The sequence below is a fragment of the Myodes glareolus genome, chromosome 11 (assembly GCF_982192425.1).
Source record: "Myodes glareolus chromosome 11, mMyoGla1.1, whole genome shotgun sequence".
NCBI lineage: Eukaryota > Metazoa > Chordata > Mammalia > Rodentia > Cricetidae > Myodes > Myodes glareolus.
In genome coordinates, this window is record NC_142036.1 from 46,559,402 (window position 1) to 46,579,192 (window position 19,791).

At 42.6% G+C, this 19,791-nt stretch overlaps 1 protein-coding gene and 1 long non-coding RNA gene across 8 annotated transcripts in view; one reads left to right on the top strand and one right to left on the bottom strand.

The window, feature by feature from the left end:
- Rad51b (RAD51 paralog B) overlaps positions 1 to 19,791 on the bottom strand; it is a 515,139-nt gene that overhangs the window by 71,227 nt on the left and 424,121 nt on the right. The window lies entirely within an intron of this gene.
- LOC146892355 (uncharacterized) lies at positions 4,122 to 13,799 on the top strand. Its single transcript, XR_015004407.2, has 4 exons — positions 4,122 to 4,228; positions 9,106 to 9,160; positions 9,660 to 9,708; positions 13,694 to 13,799. It is a non-coding gene; the product is annotated as an uncharacterized LOC146892355 (long non-coding RNA).

Sequence of the window (19,791 nt, forward strand, 5' to 3'; positions counted from 1 at the left end):
TTGGGAAGATATTCCTGGTTCTAGAGGAGAAATAAAGTGATTTTTGTTGAATTCTTGTCATTTTATATTTAAGATATAATTCCTTTTTACTAGTAAACAGTATGTTCAGAATACTAGAAAATTCTAGAACATGATATTACCTGGAGGTAACTTTTATTCTGATTCTAAAACAAATTTCCTTTAGCCAGATCTATAGACTGTGCAGGCTGGTGGGAGTCTTGGCCAGAGAACAGGGCAAGTGTGCAATGCTAACACCAGAAATGTGGAGACTCATGTGGGGGTGCAAATGACTGCTTTGTGAATTGTCTGCAACTCTGCCTGTCTGTCTGTCTATCCGCCTGCTACCCCTTCCCCCCTACACTCACACTGAAACCTTTAGTGTGTGTGCATGGTGCACGCTGACACACACCTGTGGAGGTCAGAGGATAAGCTGTAGGAGTTGGTGACTAGGCAGTTTGCCTGAATGCTGATGGCTAATGCGCAGCTGCATGACCCACCCACCCAAATGCTAGCCCTAGGGTGGCTAAGCATTTTGCTCGAATGCTGACTGCCATGGGACCTTGGATATGATAGAAATGACAACACAGGCCACAGAGCAGGGGTAGTGTGTACTTCCCCAACATCGTTTGGTTTAAAATTGAGCATGAGTTCTTTGAACCTATCACTGGCTCTTGGTGGCACTGTAGGATGCTTAGCAGCATCCTTGGGACTATGTCAGGAGCATCTCCTGATCCCTGTTGCCAGGTTTCACAGATAAAATGGCTTCACACAGTCCCAAAACCTGAAAGGGAATTAGCAACAAATTACAACATGCATGAACTTCTAAGGAGGGTGAAGTTGAGAGTGAGTTAAGAAGTCTTTGGGTTTTTTCTGGGCATAATTTCTCATCTAGAAAGAAGAGTCTGAGGAAACTAAAGGAATACAATACAATATAAGGGCAAGTGAAATCACAAAGTCCAGTGTCTGTACATGGGTCTGGTAGAAAACAAACAACCAAACAAACTGTTTAATGAAAGCCATCTAGTGAAAGATTTTTCACTGGACTCTGAGTCTTCCAGCTTTCATTTACCTCTTCCAACATCCCACCAATAGGATTCAAAATAGTTGAGGATATTTGCACTGGTCTAATATGTGGCTGATCCAAGTTAAAGCCACATAATGAAACACAACTTCCAAACTTTAATTTCATTAGCCCTGGTGAACAAATCAACTCTACAAAGCAGCATTTGAGTAGTATTAAATTCTAAGATCTTGTGGGAGAAGTCCTGCTTTGTGTCTAGATTTAGCAGGGTGCCTGATATGCCATTTGCAATAGCTGCTCTTTGGATGAATGAAAAGCAATAACAAAATAATATGTATTTGTACCAGATAAGAAATGTCTAAAGTTCTAATTTTTGAGGTTATAATTAGGAGGGCCATTCCATCCTCTCACAAAGAGCCTACTGATGTGACTTTCAAAGACAATATATCTAAGATGACTGAATGAATCTCCATAGAGAACAACTCTTTGCTGATCCTGACTCACGGTCAGGATCATTTGGTAATGGCCAGAGTTGTATTCTGGTTGTTGCAAATGGTAGGAAGAGTGCTGCTGGCATCTCCTGAGTGGGAAAAGGCAGAAGTGCAGCTATCTCAGAACAATATACACAACAGCCTTCCACAATCAAGGGTAGCTGGCTCGAAATGTCAATAATGGTCCTGAGAAATCCCAGGCCAGATAATTCACTGGCCAGACCCAAATAACTAGACATATTTCCCAGTGATCTTTGTGCCAGTCAGCTCCTGTTTTTGTTCTTCTTAGGTCCCTTCCTTCCTTCCTTCCTTTCTTTCTTTTAAAACATTTATTTTATTTTATATGTACGGGCATTTTGTCTGCATACCACATGTGTGCCTGCCAGAAGAAAGTGTCAAAGCCCCTGGAATTGTGGTTTCAGATGGTTGTGAGCCATCATGTGGGTGGTAGGAAGTGAACCTGGATCCTCCACAAGAACAGCAAGTGCTCGGAACCCCTGAGCCATCTCTCCAGCCTAATCTTTTCTGTATTTATTTGTCCCTCTCAAGCCTCCTGATACCAAAAATCATACACATTTTCATCCACCGTCTCTTGTATCTGATTGCTTCAAAGATACTCTGAGTTAACTATAGGATGGAGTGATTTGGAGAGCTCAAAGTCCCATTAAGGACAGAAATAGGACTTGAGTTGCTTCCTTTCTCAATAAAGAGCAGCCTAAAAGGACCATGATCAGAGGCTCACCTGATGCCTTCCGTTCTCCTCTGGTCCATTTATCAGGACAGCCCTACCACTCAGGGGTAGAGGTGGTGTTAGAGCCTCATCACGAAGAAAACTACAGCCTTTAAACCGAAGTTCACCATAAATGACACTGCTCTGGGTCAGGCTCACATTACTCAATCCTTCCAAGAAATAGGTCAAAAATAAAACCAAATATATTTATAGAAAACTATTTGGTAAAGTTGAAAGCCTGGAATTCTGGTGAACTTGTTTCGAACTAGCTAACTAGCTTTGTGGTTATAAAAAGTCACTGTCCTTTGGACTTGCCTCCCTCATCCAAAATAAGAGATCATGAGCAGCCCCGAATTTTGATGACTGATGAGACAAGGAAAAGAATATACAGAGAAATTGGCAAGAGTGAAGGATTTGGACCAAACAGGAAAATGATTTCTTGGCTTGGACTGCTGGGTCCATATTTTCTTCTTTTAATTTAGAAGTCTATTAACAGGTGTCGATTGCTCTGTAGTCATCAACCAGCTCTAACTCCAGATGACTGGAATGCCAGGCTCATTTGTTTTTATAAGACTGAAGCCATCGTTCTTTGAAGCCAACAACTGCTTTGTGTGAATGCACACGAGTTACAGCCTCGATGGAGGTGGAATTAAAACAGAGCTTTCCTTCTGCGCCCCAAATGTTGAGCCTAACACTAAAACAGCAGGGGGCTCATGTAGTAGAGCATTTGCCTTGAATGGAACCCCAGAAACTACCAAAGAAGCTAATGAAATCAAACAGAATGAAATAGTGAGAATACTGAAGTCTGCAAGGCAACTCGGGAGGCAGAGGCAGACAGATTTCTGTGAGTTCAAGGTCAGCCTGGTCTACAGAGGAAGTCCAGGCCAACCTGGTCTACAGAGGGAAACGCTGTCTCAAAAAAACTAAAGAAATTTGCAAGGTAGACTCCTAGGTGAGTTTACATAGATGCAGCCAGTGACTAATCTTTTCGCTGTATTATTTTGGCCCTTGTACCGTATAGTTATATGTCAACTTGACACAAGCTAATGTCACCTGAGAGGAGGAAACTTTAATTAAGAAAATACTTCCAGGGGATGGAGAGATGGCTCAGAGGTTGAAAGCACTATTTGCTCTTCCAGAGGTCCTGAGTTCAGTTCCCAGCATGTACATGGTGGCTCACAACCATCTATAATGAGATTATGTACTGGTACCCAGAGCATTGTATACATAATAAATAAATCTCTAAAAAAAATAGCTTCATAAGATCAACCATAGGGCTTCTTTAATTAGTGATTGATGTGGGAGGGCCCAGCTCATTGTGAGTGGTACCACCTTCAGGCTGGTGGTCCTGAGTTCTGTAAGAAAGCAAGCTGAGCAAGCTGTGAGAAGTAAGCCAGGAAACAGCACCCCTCCATGGCCTCTGCATCAGCTCCTGCCTCCTGATTGAGTTCCTGTGCTGACTTCCTTAGATGATGTACTCCACAATGTGGAAGGGTAAGCCTTTCCTCCCCAAGTTGCTTTGGTCATGGTGTTTTAGCACAGCAATAGTAAGCCGAACTAAGACAGTCCCCAACTGCTGACTCTTGCTAGGCGTAGTGATCTCTACCCTACTGCATCCCCCGCTCATCTCTGTGGAAGTTTTAATATGATTAAATAGTCTTAATTATACACACGCATTGACATCCCAGGAATCTGATGAAAACTACCTGCCAGAAGCATCAGTGTATGTATATTAGCTTTAACAACCTGGACTTTGCTGGGGCATTAACCACAATCCATGAGTGAGACGTCATCTTTAGCCTGTGTGTGTGGCCAGGTAATCATGTGTGTTTCAGTTTGGCTGAGTGAATATGTTCTGCAATTTCACTTTGCTCCCCTCCAGCATTCTTAGCTTTTCAAGATGACCAACAGCTCCTATCAATTGCAAGGGAAAGTCATCTCTTCACTGGCCAAGCAAAACCAGGCCATCTTACAGAGTTCCCAGAGGTAAGTCAGAGGCACGATTTAAGCCTAAAGAACCTCTCTAGAGTCCCCAGGCTTCCACAGAAAGGTAACTTAGGAGAATGGCAGCAAAATCAAATCCTGTGACTTCAGGACACAGTTCCAGGAACAATGAGTACAGAAAAGTGAAACGGAGTCACTTTTTCCAGGCAGGCCACTTCCACAGACAATGCAGTCCCATGGCCATAGGCAGCATTTATGAGGATGTGAAGACACGCTGCATGTTTGTAGATATCACAGCAGCTGCCAACAGCGGAAGGGGATGAGGGGATCCACTGGCTCCCCTCGGCTCCCCTCTTCACCCTGCTAGAACGTCACCATACCCACGGGAGCCTAGTTTACCAGTCCAGCTAGAACTGTCTTGATTAAAATATGATGTCTTTGACCACTAAGAGTTCTCCTGGGGAATGATGGGAAGGCAGCCAAACCACACTATGTGAGCAGACAAAGTCTCTCTCTCCTTTCCATGCAGACACGTTCTGGCCGCAGTCACTGTCTTCCCACCAGCTCCTCTGCTCTCCGACCCATCTTCCCACCGGACACAGCTGGCTGCCTTCTACTTACCCTTCACACCTGGTCATATGGTCATACCTGTCCTCTCTTGACAATTTCGGCCAACCCCTGCCAGAAAGATACTCTTTACCATGGCCTTTTGGGAGCCTAGGAAACCATCCCTGGGCAGAAAGGTGGAGAAAGCCAGGGATTTCCTCTGCTGGCCCGTCCGTTTACCATTTCTCATCATCCCTCCTTCTCCTTCAAAGCACTTGGTGGACTCTGAGCAAAGCCTGCTGACCTAGTACTTAGAAAGATCCGTGTGGTAAAAATGACCTCCAATTTACAAACTTTATTCAGAAAGATTTTGTTGGTTTGGGTTTTGAGACGGAGTCGTATTGCCCTTGCCAACTAAGTGACAGGATTACAGGCACACACCACCATACCTTGCAGAAGGATTTATTTTTTAATTAATTCATTCATTCATTCACTCACTCACTCACTCACCACTCAGTAAATACCAAGTACCTGTATAAACCAGGAACTGGACTAAGGCTAAGTAAGTACTGGAGGCAAGTGATTGACACCTGGCAATGTCAGTTTATCCTTGAATGAGAAGCTCCATTTTCTATTTTCTGACACAAGTAACCCTGGAACAGTGCAGTGGATTGAATGACAGGAGCCCAGGATACTCTCTTGCTGTTCCTAGAGTAGGGAGCTTTGCTGGGTAGAAGGAGTCAGAAAACACAAGGCACGGTCTATGGTCAGAGTGTCCTCTTTAATGTAATGAGCATCACACTATTTGATTCATTTCCCAGTCAACGTTATACTGAAAACCAAAAGCGATTAAGTCAGTGAGGTGCCTCAGTAGCAGAGGTTCTTGCTGCCAAACCCGAAGACTTGGGTTTGATCCCCAGGACCTGCATGATGGGATAATTAACTCCCACAAGTTGTCCTCTGACTTCCATGTGCTCCATCCTCACACATGCACACACACAAAATAAATAGGCAGTATACACAAGTGCATTTTACAAACTATGACATAAAATGCATAATACATAAACTATAAGCCCAATCTCAGGTTTAAGGAAGATTTGTAAGATTTGAGAAATAAAAGATAGTCCCAGATAACAAGGCTGGCCAAAAATCACTTAACTACTCTGATTCTTCTTAAATGTACATGGACTTTTTTCTCTATATGTATGTCTATATATTATGTGTATGCAGTACCTAAAGAGGCTGGAAGAGGGCATTGTAGTTCTCAAAAATGGAATTATAATTGGCTGTGGGCTCCCATGTGGGAGCTAAGAATTGAACCAAGGTCTTCTGGGAAAGCCATCAGTGCTAACCATGGAATCATCTCCCCAGTCCTTTGAGTTTGTATGTGTGTATGTGTGACTGTGTGTATACATATATACACACCCAAGCATATGCCCAGCATACACACACACATACACACCACAGTACCAGTGTTACAGGGGATTTAGAGGTTTGAACTCAGGTCCTCATGCTTGCGTGGCAAGTACTTCAGCCATTGAATTATCTCCCCAGAACAATGCTCTGAATCTTAAAAGGAAAAGAAGCTTTTGTAAGAAACACACTCTTTGCAATTTAATATACAGTTTTTGTGAAAAAGAAATGTCTTGGTTACAGAAACAAAAGAAGTTTGTGTACTAAAATAGTTAAGCATATTCTAGTGGAAATAGAAAAAACCTTAAAACTAAGATTTTTGCCTCTATGTCAAACTTGATTGATACATGGAGTTCCTTTAAAAATTGAATAACTATTTGAGAATCCCCCAATACACCCGGAAACCTCCAGGGAATGTTACATAAGTTTCAGAATCATCAATTTAAGAAACTCAATATTTATTTTTCAAAATGTCTTTCAAGTATATTATATTGACTTTATAACTGTAAAAAAAAATCTTTGATGGTAAGGGCATAAATATTTAAAACTTCTCATAGAATTTGCAGACCCCAAGAATCCAAAGCCCACAGTCTGAGAAATACCGATTTTTGTTTCACCCTTGCCTTTTATGGGTGAAGGAGCAAAATGACTCCGCTAACCACACAGATGGCTCTTAGCACAATCCAGTCAGAAAGCCAGGTCGCCTGGTTTCTACAGCAGTAGCTTTTCCCCCTTCAGACAAGGCCTGCTCTGTCTGCGGCCCAGCTCACTATCTATCCCAGACAGACACTGGCTTTGTACTGGTCCAGAGACAGGGAAACAGATGGAGGCAGCAGGTTTGAGGGGAAGTGCTGTGGGTGTGGCTGCCATCACCGCAGCAGGGCCTGTGTTTGAAGGAAGGGACTCGGGGCCACATTCTTTCATGCATCTCAAAAACAAAGAAAAGCTGGGCGGGAAAACAGCAGCCTTAAAGAGGAGCATTGCTGGGAAGGCTGTGTGGATTCATTTCTTCAGCTTCTCTTTGGAGGAGATATGTTCTCTCCTCTATGTAGATAAAACACTTAACATTAAAATTTACCATGAAAACTACTTGTAAGCCTGTTGGTTTCACTCGAAAACAACATTTTTGTTCTGATGATCAATACCCCAAAACATCCTGGGATTTTTTTGTATAAGAATGTGATCCTGTCAAATATTTGGGATGGCTTCAAGTTTTACAATTTTTGTACAATGTCTTCAAGATTTAATGTTAGTACTACTTTTTCTAGCAAGTATTAACTATCCAGACATTCTAAACAGATGCTGTTTTTCTATCCCCACACAGCTCCGACTTCCTTTACATGACCCACACTCTTTGTACTACCAGCGTCTGAGACAGCATCAGAGAGCGCTCCCGACTCTTCCTCCTTGTACCTAATTTCTCACTACTACAACTTACCATACAGATAACAAAATTATTAACTCTATAACTAGTTTAACATATTTCTTCTCTTATGTAGCTATGATACACTGCAATGTTCACAGGGTTTTCCTTGAGAAAGTAAAAATCCATACTGACAAAGAACTATTAAATACTGTTGGTTAAGGCACATTTTTATGTTAAGATGAGACATTTCCAGTTTCCTTTGCAGTTATGTCGTCTGAGTCAGGCACAATTGCATGCACACTTCACTGCATGCTTGTTTTTGCTGCACTAGATTCCAGTTTGCTGACGAATCCAGTCGCGGTAGGTTGTCACTCGAGTATACACTCCTGGCTTATTGGGCTGGCCACACTGATAGCCCCAGCTCACAATCCCCACAACAAACCAAAGCCGCCCTGAGTCTTCTTGTACTAGTGGGCCACCAGAATCACCCCTTCGCGGTCCTGACTTCCTTTTTCATGTTCTCCTTCTATCTTTGAACCACAAGACTTGTTAGGAAGAAATTCCTACCACCAACTTCCTACCATGGTCACTATTTTTTAGAGTAACCTTATAACAAATTTAAAGCTCATGATGAAGGAGAGGTGAAAAGCTGGTTGGCAAAGGCAAAGAATAAAGTGCTTAATATCAATAAGTCTGTTCTGGAGAGAGAAGGATGTCAGATTCATAGTCTCTCTTGTCTCTCTGTGTGTTTATCTCTCAGTCTCTGTCTCGCTCTGTCACACGCACACACACAACCACTATCACCAATGAGTACAAATTAAAGAGAATCAATTAAAATCTAATGCCACAGCAATCTATATAACCTGATTCACAAATGATCCAAGTTTTTATAGGCTCCCAGTAGAGCTAAAGCTTGGTTGCGCATGATCACATGTGTCTCACATCTTCTTTCTAAAAGTTAACTCCTTCCACCTGGAGAAGAGAGACGTTCAAGACAACACAATAAAAACATTTTGCTCTTTCTGAAGTAAATGTGTAGGTCTGGATAAAGCAAATTATTTGACAGTAAAGGATTTGAAAATGTTACCAACTCTTAGAAAGGTGTAGACACAAATCTTTGGCACATTGTATTTCAAATAAACTCGTTTATAATCTCAAAAAAAAAAAAAAAAAAAAAGAGGAGCATTGCTGCCTAACAAGTTTGGGCAGAAAGTTTGAAGAACTCCGTCCCGAGCTAAAGGCTGACTGGAGAGGAGCTTCAGAGGTATGAGCTTATAGTTCAGGGTGGCCAATTTAATCAGCTCATATTCATTAAACACCCACATGCACATGGTGCTTACAGCTTGCCCTACCCTCACGCAGAAGCATCCACAGGCCTGTTTTAAACGGGCCACCCTGTTCCTTTTGGGAATCTAGCCAGGATATTAAAGCAACTGCTTCCTTTCCTAAGAAAAATAGGGTAGACTTACTACCATGCGTAAAGGTTAAAGCCTCTAGTTTTACATCCCATCTGAAAGCTGGGAGGGACACAAGTAATTTGTTTTCCAAGGTTTGTTTGTAAAACTCAGTGATCTATTGGACCTTTCTATTTCAGACTGGCAACATCCTATGCCATTGGCATTCCAGACTTTCCCCTGCAGTTTCCTTGGGTGAGTTCCCTCTCTTTTTATCTGAGCTGAACTTGAGCGCTTATAAATATTCCCACAGAGGGACTGGAGCATTATGGCCCTTGAGTTACTTATAATTAGCCAATCAATGATTTTGAGCACTTCCGGCCCTTGGATAATGAACTCATTGCAGGGAAAGAAAGCATGTTCTTACCACAGGCTGTTTGGACAGCCAGGAATGTTTTCAGCTTGAGTGATTTACCAAGCAACTTTTGATTTCCATCTGACGGGAGGACTGGCCGAGGCTGTTTGCTGAAGCTCCCTAAGACCTGGGTTTGGCAAACTTCTGGTAATAGGTGGTCTCTGAACATCAGGGGAGCCATGCAGAATATTGTTCTACTCCCTGTCCATGGGTGTTGGCAGGTGCGGTGACTTCTCCAAGGAGTCTCCAATACTTATGCAGGTTGTGTGCACGAAAGAGAGCATCAGATCATTAGAAAAGACTTAAAGACTGCCCTGACACCAGACTCTTCTCTTATAGGATGCTCTCCACTGGTAAAGACTTCATGAAGCTGAGTGCAAGACTCCAGGTATTCAAATTATAGCTTATAACACGAAGTATAAAGGAGGCACTCAACCAATCACTGTTGTGTGCTGTGTGGTTTAGGGAGTAAGGTAGGTTCAAGAGGTAGTAGACACACACAGAAGAGGTAGGATGACTAATATGTAGGGGTTCTCAATATCCCCAAAGATATGACCAGGGAAAATGGGTGCTGTGAAGACAGGCAAACAACAATACAGGCTATAAAATAAAATACCCTTAAAATTGTAAAGCCCTGGGCTGCAGAGATGGCTCAGAGGTTAAGAACACTGACTGCTCTTCCAGAGGTCCTGAGTTCAATTCCCAGCAACCACATGGTGACTCACAACCATCTATAATGAGATCTGGTGCCCTCTTCTGGTGTGCAGGCAGACATGGAAGGAATGTTGTATACATAATAAATAAATAAATCTTTAAAAATTTGTAGAACCCTTAGGTGTCTCCATGAGTTCAGCCATGGGTATACGCAAAATGAGCGGGTCTATGTTTGTAGTTCAGGAGTAGCCAGGAGTCCTCCTTATTAAGAACCAGAACCTCACCAATGTGCTAAACTCATCATTTCACCCCCATCCAAAGTTAACCTTCATTTTTAAATTTGGTAAGTTTCATTTCAGAAACCCTACGAAATCGATATAGATTAAGATTCTCCAAGCCCACAGTTCTTTTATTTCTCTTTTGCTCTGTCACTGAATCCCTTCACTCAGTCAACAGATGTTTGCCAAGTGCCAATTACATATGCCAAGCCAAGACACAAGGATGAGAACAGTGGCCGTGAGTGAGACAGACCTGTATTTATAAGTGGTGGGTGCTGCGGCTGCAGGAGGGCCTCTGTGGGTGAAGTGGAGAGTATCCTGGACATATAACTGGTGGTTACAGCCAAGACCAGGCACGAGGTCTGGGAAGGTGTCCCTAAGAAAGCACTATGAAGAGAGACAGAGGTGGAGATAGCAGATTCAGCACAATGACATGAGCCGTCGATGAAGAAACAAAATCATTATTTAATTATTACAGTTTGTTTACTAGACCAAAACCTTCCAAATGTGTGTGTGAGAGTGTGTGTGGAGATCTACAAAGAGAAATGTAACCAACAATGAAAGTTTGGAAAGCGCTGCGTCAGGGTGGCCCTGGAGGGCGCAGGAAGGGGGACATTCAGTGTTACTGTCACAGCTGCACAGACTAGAACACTCTGGAATCAGACAGGGTGACGTCCACTGACTTTCCCTTCCAGCCCTCTGGGGGCAGAGACAGGATCATCATGTCAGGCTACTTAGGGTTCCATGGTCAAACACTGTTTAAAAAAAGAAGGGAAAATACCCCTGCGTCCCACCCCATGAAGTGCTGCTCCCGGCCATCAGCCACAGCTCTACCCCACGTTTGAGCTGGGAGTGCTGGCTTTTGGTTGCCGAAGCAGCTTCATCTCCACTAACCTTTACACACCATGACTATGTCAGTTTTTCCAAGCAGGAGAAATGGATGGAAAGCCAGGCCACATCTTAATAAGGCCCTGGTGAGCTAATGGGTGTGATTATTTCATTGTCTCGGATTCATGCCAGCCCAGGCTCATCAGATACAGGCACAATCCAGGAGAAACATGACCTCACTTCTGACATGGGGCTGTACGCACAGATGCCAGCAGGAATTTAGCGATCCCTCAGCGCAGGTAAAACTCCACTCTTTATGGTTCCAGCTAATGAGAAGCACACCAAAGTCACCTAAAACAGTAAAGCTAATATTGACATTAGCGTGCTAGATATGTTAGGGTAAGGGAAGCCAGGAAAAACTGCTGAGACCATCTGTGCTAAGTGTGTCGCATCCATAATGAGGCACATAGTTAAGATAAATTGCCATCTCTTTAAATGATTAAGTACCAGATTTATGAAAAGCTATAGCCCTACCAGAACCACAGGGTTGTTAAGTGGCTTAAGGCTGTAAAGGTGAGAATCTCAAGATTCTAGTTGGTGTCACAAACTCTTCACGGACTTGCAAAGCCTTTGCCGAAGTAACTTTTGCTCTTCAGTTTTCCCCAAACAGAAAAGCAATTCCATCGCTTAAACTATACATGTGTGAGGACATGAGAGTTTTGTAAATCAGGAGCACATGTGTTTTCATGGTTGAATTCACAGACCCTTCCCACAGTGCCATCTCGGCATCTACTGGAAGACACTAGGAAGGCCAGTCCAAGGCTCCGTGCATTCTAATTGCACCCCAGAGCATGCTCACCCACGCATTCCACATTTCCTCCTGAGCATCTTATACGTATCAGACTCAGACCCTGTTGAAGGCATGAGAGATATAATATCCTGAAAACAGACTTCCTGTGATCTGGGATTTAGTTCACCAGTATAAAACAAAACAAACAAACTCAAGGGAAAAAGCAGACTTCGTCCCTGCTCTAATAAAGCCTAGAGTTTGCTGAGGGGCAGCACCAAGGTTGAGATTTACTCCTTTGAGAGTGACACAACATTGGGCAACTTCCTTTCCTCATCGGCGGGATGAAGACAGCAGATACAACCTGATTGGAATGTGAATGTGACTAAAATTATATCTGACGTGTGTAACTTAGCCAATAAATGTTAATTCTTTCCTTCCTCGCTCCGAGTCATCAAAGGAAGAAAGCCATGCTCTCAGTTTCAGTTCTTCAAATGAAAGATGCTTCACAAATGCAAAGGACCAATTGAGTACACCGCTTCCCTACAGCAGGCAGTGTGGTGGAGGAGCCGAAGTCATGGGAACACAGAGTCAGAAGTTCTCTCCTAAGTACTGGATGTGAGGCTTCAAACAGCAGCAGATTAAACCTCCCTGGGCCTCTGAGTCCTCATCTGTGAAATGTCAACAAGTCATAGTCTTGAGAATTAAGTAAGACAAATACAACACACCCAGGACAATCAGGAAGCAATAGCAACTGCCTAGCTCATTAGCAAGCAATGGGGGCAGAGGTATACTGCCACAAAAGTGCTGGTTTGGCTTGGTCTGGCCCGTGCTTTTATTTTCTTAATTTACTTTTCAGATTCACAGAGATACAAAGTGATTATGACCATGAACAACATCGCAGTAGGATTTCTGTTGAGAAGCAGTGACATGGTCAACAAAAGGCAATGCTACCGCTTTAAAGGGGGACGAAAGTCTGGCTTTCGGATTGTCATTCTTTCAGAGAGTCCAGAAGGAAAAAAGTGTTATCAACCTTAATGTTACTATTTCTTCTTAATTACCCACAAGCCCTGTGTTTTGTAGTTCACAAATGTCAAGCAGGAATCTTAAAATACCAGAATCCTAACTAACACGAGCAAACAAATAGCATTTGAGTGGAATCTAAGTTTGTCCTGGGAAGTTCTCCAGTAACACTGCTCTTCCCTTGCCCTCACTGTTGGGTCTGTAGTACAAGCACATGGGAGAATCAAGAACTCTTTCACAGCTGAGAGAGAAGCACAGTCTCATCTTTTCAGTCCCTCCTCCCCTTAAAGCCACCCAAACAATCCTTTTCCAGGATTAGTGCTATATTTTCTGGTTTACTTCCCAGCTTCTGTCTGCTTCCAGCCACTGTCTATGTAAATTTCTAAAAGTGTAAATTAAGTCATGTCTATCTCTGTTTTAAAGTACGTACCATGTTTAGAATGAAATCCCAAGTTTTTCCCTGGCTTTACACACCCCAGCTCAAGTTCTACAGGTCTTAGTCTTTTAAATCCACTGATTAGCCATACAAAGCTGCTGTAAATATGAAATTAGACATCCAAAGAGGTTTAAATGTGTGAAGAATCATAAGTAGACACGGTTATTACTGCTATTTTTGTTGGTAGACCAGTTATTTCTTTGATAAGGAGTTTTAAATATTTCTTCTAAACAATAACTGTAATTCCTGGCTATATATTTTTATAGACAGGTTCTGTTACAGGCAAATCCTTTTATTCTTGTTAATATGTTCAGGCATTATTTTCCTGCTGTATATTTAACTTTGCCTCTTTCCCTTCTGGATGTAGATGTCCTCTTCAGGAAACAGCAGCTGCGCCACTGACCCTGGACCTTATCCAAGGTCATTTCCATATCCTGCGGGAGAATCATCCTCTCAAAGTTTGTTTTTGCAGCAAAAAGAATAAAAATTATTTTTAAAAATATATATTGTCTATAGCTTTTTTTTTTTTCCAGAAGTGACTTTTGTGTGATCCAGAGAGATGACCAGGTCACCGTTTCCAATTATGCAGCATGCACCAAGCTAGTCATTATGATCATTTCCTCTATCACCTAAATACAAGAGGCTCTGGATGGTATGGAGCTGTCAAAAATGGCATGCCATGTGTTAGGAGGGGAAGTGAAGGGGATTGTATTCACTGTATAAACAGCAGAGTTTATGAGAGGGATTTCATTGACTAACTCACACCCAAATTCAAAGCCAAATAACTGCTTGTACTTCCCCTGAGAAGGGCAGAACCACTGTTTCACATGGTAGCCAGGAGGAAAACAATGGAAGAGAGATCCTGAGGAGGCACAAGGGTGCCCTGAGGATCATCAAAACTTATCTCCCGGGTGCCCTTGGCTTCTCAGGGAGAGTTTGGGTCTCCATAATTCAATTCAGTAGGCCCAAAATATGCAAGAGTTTGTAGGCTAAAGGGCATTGCTCCCTAGCTGATGCAGTGCTAAGAACATCCTGACAGAGGCTTTCCAAATGGCTTCCTAAACTTCACAAGGAGCCAGGCCCATTGGCACTGTACTGGTGACTTAAATGACTTTATTTTTAGATAAAATGTCAGCACACACTAGAACAATCTGTGGATTCATGCCGTAAGCCCAACGGGGTGATATCAATATGGAGCCGTGTCTCATCTCCCCAGAGAGATGAATCATCGGGCTTTGCAGGACAAGCAAAGCACTGGCTGGAGGAAGAGCTGGGTACGAACTAAACTGCCTAACCAGGGACCATTACAGCCAGGACTGCTGTGCGTGCGTGCGTGCGTGCGAGTGTGTGTGTATGATTTCCATCTCACTCCATACAGAGAGGAAGAATACAACCGAAGAGGAACAGGAGGAGGAGGAGGAGGAGCATCAGTCAAAGCAAACAGATTCCAGCAGCTAGCCTCCAAATAAGCCACCCATACAAATTTGAATTTGTCATCACACTTAAGATACACATTTAAGCTACAAACCTACTTTGTTTTCACTTAACTTCCCTTTCAAGTCTTAGCAAATAGCTCTCATAAATCTACTGGCCTATTGTATTCCTGCAACAACAGTGTTTCCCACTTCCGCTGGCAGGCATCACTTTCCTGGAGTGGTCTTTAGATGACTCCTCTCATCTTCCCCTTTCAGGATGAAGGAGAAATTCGAAGGTTGTCTCTTTGATGAGAGACATGCAGGTCACACACTACTACCACCCCACACTGGAGCATGCAGGGGCAGCTGTATCAAAACTTCAACACAGCGATCCAAACACATTATCTAGCATGGTACAGTCTTTTGGTCATCTCTGGCTAGAAACTGTTGCTGAAGAAAATAAATAAAATTAATAACAAAATGGTCTGCCTTTACAAGTTATTTAACTTCTTTGAGATTGTTATTTTGTTACAATATAGACAAAACATTTGTTTCACAGGTTTTCTATAAAGGTTAAAGGAAAAGAAGAAAATAAATAATTGGTTCATGGCCAAAGTTAATTCTGTTCCTGATTAGTTTTCTGGTATTCTAATTCTCAGAAGTCACTGCAATGGCTATTCTTGGTTGTCAACTTGACTACATCTGGAACTAACTAAACCCCAAGAGGCTGGGCACACCTGTGAGGGACTTTCCTTAATTAAATCATTTGAAGTGAAATATCCACTTTTCTTGGGATGGGAAGATCCGCCTTTAATCTGGTCCACATCTTCTGCTGGCAGCCTATACACGGGATTTAAGAAGGAAGCTTGTCTCCCTTTGCCTGCTTGCTCTCACTAGCAAGTCCACTCCTTCACTGGCAGTAGAGCTTGCTTCTTTGAGACTCCGGCATAAACGGAAGACAAACTGAGACACGCAGCCTCCTGGATTGAACAATTACTGAATTCCTGGCTTTTCCATTGGTAGACAGTCATTATTGGACTAGCTGGACCACAGTCTGTAAGTTACTCCAATAACTCTCCTTTCTACATCTATATGGGTTTGTTCCACCAGTTCTGTCACTTAGAGAGCTCTAATACACCCACCCAGCATTAGTAACATTTCCTTAGTAATAAAAAGACTCTATCTCTAAACTAAATTACCAATAAATGAATAAATAGTAAGATTCTGCTAACTCTTCTTGGACTTTGAACTGATCTATAGCCACTAAGATAAGAATTGTGTTCGGAATGTTCCTTTAGAGCTCTTCTGTGTGATAGCCGGAAGTTTTAGACCGCCCAGACCTGTAAAGGTTTCACAACTGCTCCCCACCCTCTTTTATTCAACAAAGCATCTCGACCACTGGTGACTCTGTCATGAGTCCTAGTACAATAGCCTCTATGGGAAAAGCAGGGATTTCAGCTTGCATTCTTCTGTCTTTGCATGCTCCTCTCTGCTTTGCAGCTTCACAAACACGCTCACCATCTCTGGTTCTCTCTGCACTTGCACCATCCCGAGAAGCAAAGGTTCCCTTCGTGTGCATCCCTCCAACCTTCATAAACCTTTTAACTACTTTTGATCCATCCACTACTATTTATATTCTGAAGCTTGCTATATAGCAGGTATTTGATACTGAATAAGAACATAATAAGCTAATTAAAATACTTTAATCAAAAGTTCCTTGATTTTCACATGACTCCTTAAAGTTTACGCATAAGGTTATGTGTCTGTGGTAAGTCTTGAGATCCCCAAACTTCTCTGTAAGACACAGGACTATGATGAACTTTCCATTTAACAGACACATTTAATTTAGTCTGGATGATAAAGTCATGACTAAGGAAGTGACTATTAAGCACAATTTGGAATAATGTTATTGTTATTGTTGTGTTCATGGCTGTTCTGCAGAGGCTTCCAAGGTGGCCTGCCTGTTAAGCAGGACAACCCACAATGACAAGAAATCCACAGTAGTCTGTAGACCCTTCCTGAATTTTAGAAAAAGCACTTCAAATGCTCTAAAGAAAATCTATTAGTGTCCCAGAGCTCCTGAGAGTGAAATGCTGGAGTTAGGGGCTGCCTGAAGCTCACTTACACACTGAAGTTATTAATCCCCTTCTTATATGTTTGATATAAGCCGCAGGGCACTTGGGAGCATGATCCAATTACCCAATTCAGAGAATTGCCCTTTTCTTTCAACCAAGTTCAGAGCTCTGAATTTTTGTTCCACCAATGACTTTTTGTTTCAGTCAAACAAGGTCAAGGAAGAGGCCAAGATCTGCCAAGGCCAACAGGGGCTTCATTTACATGCCCACTAATTCGAGCAACATAAGAACCTCTTGAGAGCATTAAACTGGGGTGTGGGACAACAGGCCTGTTATTTACTTACTAGCTCTCAATACTGTGACTGCCATTTCCTCGCAGTTCAACATTTTTGGTTACCATTTTGGATCTGACGAAATTTTTCTACAGCTGGAAGCTGTGGTGGGATGTGTCAACAGGCAAAAAGCTCTGGAGGTGTGGAGAGATGATCCCCAAAGGAAGGGAGCTTGAGTCCAGGGTCACAAGGCGATTATGCACAGTCTGCACTTCTTAAAGTCAGACGTGTCCAAAACTGACTGGGGGTTAGGGGTTCCTTTCACCGTCTGTTATCTGTCATGGAGCTTATTATTTTGGTGATTTTTTTTTTTACTTATTTGTTTTAAGTGTTGTTTCTTTTAGAATAAATACAAAGCTGGAGTCAGTCTATCTTTTTGCTTCTGTCATGGCCAGAAAGAGGACAGTCTGGCCAATGTCCTATCACTGTTGGAAAGAGACACAGGCTATCTTTGGAACAGACTATAGGACGTTTATGACTTGAAGCTGATGAACACTCCTTCAGTTTAGAATAATCATTAAACTAGTGGCATAGGGGCTAGAATGATGGCTCAGCAGTTAGGAGCACTGACTGCTCTTTCAGAGGACCTGGGTTCAATTCCCCCCACATGGCAGCTCACAACTGTCTGGAACTTCAGTTTCAGGGAACATGATACCCTCACACAGACATATATGAAAGCAAAACACCAATGCACATAAAATAAAAATAAATAATAAATTAAAATAAACCAGTGGTGCAGAGAAAGGAAACAGTATGCCAATCCATTTGGCAAACTTCCAGGAGACCTACTTCAGAATCTGTGAAGAATTAAAATGATATAGAGGCTAAGAATTAATCTTGGAGGTGTCTATTAAACTCAAAGACAATTCATTTTTTTAAAATGTACCACAAAGTGATATCAGTCTTTGAATTGTTATATATTTATAAGAGCATAATCAATAAACACATCTGAAAAACTCACCTTCCTGTGTATTTCCCAAAAAATATTCAAAATGTAGTTGGGTGGTTGCAGCGCATGTCTTTAATCCCAGCACTTGGGAGGCAAAAGCAGGTAGATCTCACTGAGTTTGAGGCCAGCCTGGTCTCCAAAGTGAGTTCCAGGACAGGCTCCGAAGCTACACAGAGAAACCTTGTCTTGAAAGCCAAAAAGATAAAAAATAAATAAAAAAAATAAAAAATAAAAAAAGCTAGATCAGAAAGTCAATAGCTTTAGAGTTTGGTAGAAGTCATACAATTTTATAAACTGGCGTATGATTTATAGAACTCAAAGAAAGAAAAGATGACCTTAAAGCAAAACAAGAAGCAATTCTGTTTTGTTTTGTTTCAGTGCATTGTTGTTTTGCCTGCATGTATGTCTGTATGAGGTATCAGAAGCCCTGGAACTGGAGTTACAGACAATTGTGAGCTGCCATGTGGGTGCTGGGAATTGAACTCAGGTCCTCTGGAAAAACAATCAGTCCTCTTAACCACTGAGCCATCTCCCCAGCCCACAAGAGATGATTTTTGATGGGCACTACAGATGATCAGTTCAGAAATTGTTATAATTGCCTTTTTTTTTTTAAACAAGGAGAAAGAATTTCTAGACCACACTAGTCCACACTGGTTAGCTAATGGCTGGAAAATAAGGTTATCTTAGGTATAATCCAAAGTCGTGACATTAGTTGATCTTATCGCACAGTCTTGGGAACGACTTTTTTTTTTTTTTTCTGTCTAGCCTCAGTTTCCCCAGATGAAATACCAAGATTGCATGGCACAGCCTGATCCAACATGTGCAAAGCTTTTCCAGGTAGCAAGGTGGACTCACACAGGCTCCACAGCTAAACTCTGCTCCTTTAGAAGGCCCGAACCCTGGACAGAACACCAGAAGACAAATGGACAGCTGGGTTTCTTAGCGGGGCTATAGAGTGTGGAAAACCTCTCTTGCTTCTTTCCTTATCACACAGCTGGACCGGGCACTGAGCCACCCTCCTGTGTTTCCTACACAAGCCTCTTTCTTCCCGGGCATTCCCTGGACGCTCCGGTGTGTTCTGAGGTGGCATACCGTGCCTACCTCCCTCTTCAGTTTCTACATTCCCTCTGCTAAGAGCCTCAGCCCCTCCCCTCTCTTCCCCTTTCAAGCACTTTCTTCAGACTCAGGATGAGGTGAAAAATGGAGAAACACATTTCTAAATTCCTTCTGAGCTCCCTTGCCAAAGAGGGCAACTGGAGGCCGACAGGAGATGTGGGCATCGATCGATGCTCTGCCCCCAGCACCTGCCAATTCCTGCCTAAAACTATCCAAAGAATGCTGGGGTCCAGGGATCATGAGTGCAAAAAGGGTAACCGAGAGAAGGGAAAACACAGTTCTGGTCTCAAAGCGGCAATAAAAATAAAATTAAACCCTCTCTCACACACATAGGATTCTTTATGTCCTCAATTGAAGTCGCCTGAGTACTGCACACTGGAACTATGGGCAGGAGGATTTTCTGAAGAAACAAACCACACACACAACAGACCTTACTGCTCCCTTGAAGGGGCTTATTTAAGGCAAAACAAGGCCTCCCATCATTCCTGTGAGAGACCATTGTCCCCCTTGTTGCCACAGCGCCCTGTGAGGCTGTGGGAAACAAATGACCTCAGAGGCACTGCAGTGTGTGTCACTGC